Below are 4,963 nucleotides of genomic sequence, written 5' to 3' on the forward strand. Positions count from 1 at the left end.
AGCAAAGATGTTGTCTCAAAAAGAAAAAGGACTTAGACTTCAAAACCACCCGATCCAGTTGTCAGCAGGGCATGGCTAATCAGACCTAGGAATTGTGGGGAGGATGATAGGAGATAGGAAGTCAGGGGAGGCGCCCTGGAGGAGTTGCTGTCTGAGTCTTCAAGCACAGGTGGGAAGGAGTTTACCCCAGAAGCCTCCGAGGGCAAGGCCTGTCAGGCAGAGGGGACGGCAGCAGCAAAGGCCTGGGGGCGTGACCTCTAGAAATAGGCCTGTGTCATCTCCCATGATCTGAATAACTGCCCCTGTGGTCAGCATGTGCTATGGTCTGAACGTCTGTGCCCTCCAAAACTCATGTTGAAACTGAATCCCCAGTGTACCAGTGTTGAGAGGTGGAGCCTTTAAGAGGTGACTGGGTGAGGAGAAACCCATGGATTAATGAATGGATGAGTAATAGATGAATGGGTTGTCATGGGTGTGGCCCTGGTGGCTTTAAGAGAAGAGGGAGAGAGACATGAGCAAACACACTCAGCCTCATCCCCATGGGATGCCCTGTGCCACCTCAGGACTCAGTGCTGAGTCCCCACCAGCAAGAGTGCCCTCACCAAATGCAGTCCTTGAACTTGGGCTTCTCAGCCACCATAAACTTTCTGTATACATTATCCAGTTTTAGGTAATCTGTGATATGCAACAGAAAATGAACTAAGGGCCAGGCGAGGTGGCTCACACCTGTATCCCAGCACTTTGGGAGGCCAAGGTGGGCAGATCAGCTGAGGTCAGGATTTGGAGACCAGGCTGGTCAACACAGTGAAACCCCGTCTCTAAAAAAATACAAAAATTGGCCGGGCATGGTGGCGGACGCTGTAATCCCAGCTACTCAGCGGGCAGAGGCGGGAGAATTGCTTAAACTCCAGAGGTGGAGGTTGCAGTCAGCCACTGCACACCAGCCTGGGCAACAGAGTGAGACTCCATCTCGAAAGCAAGAAGGCAAGGAAGGAAGGAAGAAGGGACGGAGGGAGGGAGGGAGGGAAGAAAATGGACTAAGACAGTATGTGTCTCTATTTGTTGCAAGGGAGGAAACTGAGGTCTGGAGAAGTGTTATTTGCCCAAGTGTGCACAGCTGAGTGGAGATCCAAACCTCTCTAACACAAGACTCAGGCAGTGCCCTGACCCCCATCATGGCTGTCGAATCCAGACCAGGGCCCAGGTTCCCACTGAACCCTTAGAGACTAATTTAAATCCCTGGCACCATCCTGTTGGGAGACATGTTCGGGAGCAAAAACAAGGCTCAGGGTGGCAAAGTGACCTACAGAGCTTGAATTCACACCCAGGTCTGTTGGAGCACAAAGTCCCTCCTCCTCTTTCCACCATATGAGGCGTCCCAGCCCTAAGAACACAGACCTGAGCCAATGGCCTCTGTCCCACATTCTAAGGAGGTGGAGGGCTGGAAAGCAGAAACCACGTGTGGTGTATTGTGAGCCAGAGCTTTGCTCTAAGGGAACTGTCAGGCCCCCATACTGTATGGTCGTGAAGGAGCTGTCAATCACAGCACCCCAGCCAGAGATGGGTGTGGACCAGGCTTGGCCAATCAGAGTTCCTCATGCCCCGGTTCAGGGTATGCATATGACCTAAGCTGTACCAATCAGACACTTTGCTTTTCAGTGGAAACTAACAGAAAGTCCTCTAAATCAGGGCCCACAGGCCCTAATTTAGCCAATGTGCCCACTGTATCAAGAGAGTTAATGAGAAAGACATGGGACAGAGCCCTGATGCACTGTGTGAGCACTTGCATCCGGCCATGCCTGAAGTCCACCTTGATGTCCTTGTTCCATGCACCACATTTCCTTTTTCATTTATGCTGCCTATGTTTCTGTCACTTACAACCCAGAGTCCTGGGTAATTGGAGTCCGGATAACAGCAGGGGTCAGGGGTGAGGTTTGGCTGGAATGAAGTGAAATGGGGCTACGTGTCTTAAGAAGAGACAAAATGATCTTCCAGTGTGAAAGAACCAAGACCAGTTTTGCCAGGAGCTGGGGCCAAGAGTGGCCCCCGTCACCTGCTGATGCCTGTGGTCAAGGAAAGCTTTAGGGAGAGCAAGTGGAACACAGGGCTTCCAGTTTTCACACCCCCTGATTCGTGGTTGCTTTATTTATTTATTTATTTTTGAGACGGAGTTTCGCTGTTGTTACCCAGGCTGGAGTGCAATGGCACGATCTCAGCTCATCGCAACCTCCGCCTTCTGGGTTCAAGCAATTCTCCTGCCTCAGCCTCCCGAGTAGCTGGGACTACAGGCGCGCACCACCATGCCCAGCTAATTTTTGTATTTTTAGTCGAGACGGGGTTTCACCTTTTTGACCAGGATGGTCTCGATCTCTTGACCTCGTGATCCACCTGCCTCGGCCTCCCAAAGTGCTGGAATTATAGGCGTGACCCACTGTGCCTGGCCGCTTTATTTATTTTTTGAAACGGAGTCTTACTCTGTCGCACAGGCTGGAGTCCTGTGGCACCACCATCTTGGCTCACTGCAACCTGCACCTCCCAAGTTCAAGCGATTTTCCGGCCTCAGCCTCCCAAGGAGCTGGGATTACAGGCATGCACCACCACATCCAGCTAATTTTTGTATTTTTTTTGTGGAGACGGGGTTTCACCATGTTGGCCAGGCTTGCCTTGAACTCTTCACTTGGACTTCAAGTGATGTGCCCACCATGACCTCCCAAAGTTCTGGGATTACAGGAGTCAGCCACTGTGCCTGGCCTATTGGTTGCTTTTAATAACTCAGTATTTATTAGAGCAGTTTTAGGGTTACATCAAAATGGAGTGGAAAGTCCACAGTGTCCCCATGTTCCCCCAGCCTCCACATGCATGGCCTCCCCCCATCAACACCCCCCACCAGCTCACGACTTTTAATTTCCACATTTGTTTCAAAAAAATGTTTAAAGAATCTACCCATAACATTAGTATTAAATTATACATACACATGTATATATGTATATATATATTTCTAACCTGATTTCTGCAGATACACACATATATATAGTTTTTTCTTTTTCTTTTTTTTTTTTTTTTTGAGATGGAGTCTCTGTTGCCCAGGCTGTAGTACAGTGGTGCGATTTTGGCTCACTACAAGCTCCACCTCATTCTCCTGCCTCAGCATCCCGAGTAGCTGGGACTACAGGCGCCCGCCACCACAACTAGCTAATTTTGTATTTTTAGTAGAGACAGGGTTTCCCCATGTTGACCAGGCTGGACTCAAACTCCTGACCTCAGGTGATTCACCCGCCTCGGCCTCTCAAAGTGCTGGGATTACAGGCGTGAGCCACCACACACGGCCATAAAGTTTTTTCTTTCTCTTTCAGACAGGGTCTTGCTCTGTCACCCAGGTTGAAATGCAGTGGTGTCATCACAGTTCATTGCAGTCTCAAATTCCTTGGGTTCAAGCAATCCTCCCGCCTCAGTCTCAGAGTAGCTGTGACTACAGGCATGAGCCACTGCATCTGGCTAATTGTTTACAATTTTTAGGATACAGAGTACTCACTATGTTCCCCAGGCTGGTCTCAAACTCCTGGCCTCAAGTGATCTTCCTGCTATGGCCTCCCGAAGTGTGGAGATTACAGGAGTGAGCCACTGCTCCCAGCTTATTTGCTCTTTAGAAAAGACACCATTCCCGGCCAGGCGCGGTGGCTCAAGCCTGTAATCCCAGCACTCTGAAAGGCTGAGGCGGGTGGATCACAAGAGGTCAAGAGATCGAGACCATCCTGGTCAACATGGTGAAACCCCGTCTCTACTAAAGATACAAAAAATTAGCTGGGCATGGTGGTGCGTGCCTGTAATCCCAGCTACTCGGGAGGCTGAGGCAGGAGAATTGCCTGAACCCAGGAGGCGGAGATTGCGGTGAGCTGAGATCGCGCCATTGCACTCCAGCCTGGGTGACGAGAGCGAAACTCTGACTCAAAAAAAAAAAAAAAAAGAAAAAGAAAAAGAAAAGACACCATTCCTATGTCCCATATTGAAACACCCTTTTTTCCCACTTAGCATTATTGTATGAACATCCTACTAGGTCACTCACTGGCTAGGGAGGAACTGTCATCCTACTGGGCAGTAAGGAAGCCCAGGCCCAGCCGGAATGGGGAGGGGAGCCAGTGTTGACTTGGGACATGCTTTACTTCCTCAAGTGCTCTTAACCACGCACTGAGGTTTTGTTCCCTTTTCATGGATGGGAAAACTGAGGCTCAGATTGGGGAAGTCACTCTGGTTGGGAGCCCCAAAGCCCTGGGCCAAGTGGGAAGGGAATGCTGGTCAGTTCCTACGAAACTAAACACACTAAAGGCTTTGAGACTGTCCCGAGAGGAGGGAGGCTGGCCTCCTGGGGAGCCTGCATGGAGGCACAGCACTCCAGTCCCTGAGGGCCAGTCCTGCCTCCCTCCTACCTCTGCCAAACAGCTGCCCCTGGGGACGTGCTGCTGTTCATCTTTACAGGATCCATCTGGTGCAGAGACACTCCATGGCTCTGACTCAAACAGCGATGGGATGCCAGGCACTGCTGGGGGCCCCATGCATACCGTCTCAGTTTTCCTGTCTACCACCCCAGATGGGTGAGACTGTTACAATCTCCATTTCTCAGATGAGAAAACTGCGGCCCAGAGAGGTGGAACAACTTGGTCAGGGTCACACAGCTAAAATTAGCCTTCAGTGAGCTGTTTTGTTTGCTTTGAGATGGAGTCTTTCTCTGTCACCAGGCTGGACCATAGTGGCGAGATCTCGGCTTGCTGCAATCTCCGCCTCCTGGGTTCAAGCAGTTCTCCTGCCTCAGCCTCCTGAATAGCCGGGATTACAGGCACGTGCCACCACGCCTGGCTCATTTTTGTATTTTTAGTAGAGATGGGGTTTCACCATGTTGACCAGGATGGTCTCAAACTCCTGACCTCATGATCCACCCGCCTCAGCCTCCCAAAGTGCTGGGATCACA

General features: G+C 50.7%; 1 protein-coding gene across 1 annotated transcript in view; it reads right to left on the bottom strand.

Annotated features, from left to right (window-relative positions):
- Positions 1–2,985: 2,985 nt before the first annotated feature.
- LOC144578591 (uncharacterized) overlaps positions 2,986–4,963 on the bottom strand; it is a 60,028-nt gene continuing 58,050 nt past the window's right edge. The window contains exon 7 of the transcript XR_013524674.1: positions 2,986–4,963. This exon is cut by the window's right edge and continues 9,821 nt beyond it. The gene's annotated coding sequence lies outside the window, so the exon portion shown is untranslated.

The sequence above is a fragment of the Callithrix jacchus genome, chromosome 12, assembly GCF_049354715.1.
Source record: "Callithrix jacchus isolate 240 chromosome 12, calJac240_pri, whole genome shotgun sequence".
NCBI lineage: Eukaryota > Metazoa > Chordata > Mammalia > Primates > Cebidae > Callithrix > Callithrix jacchus.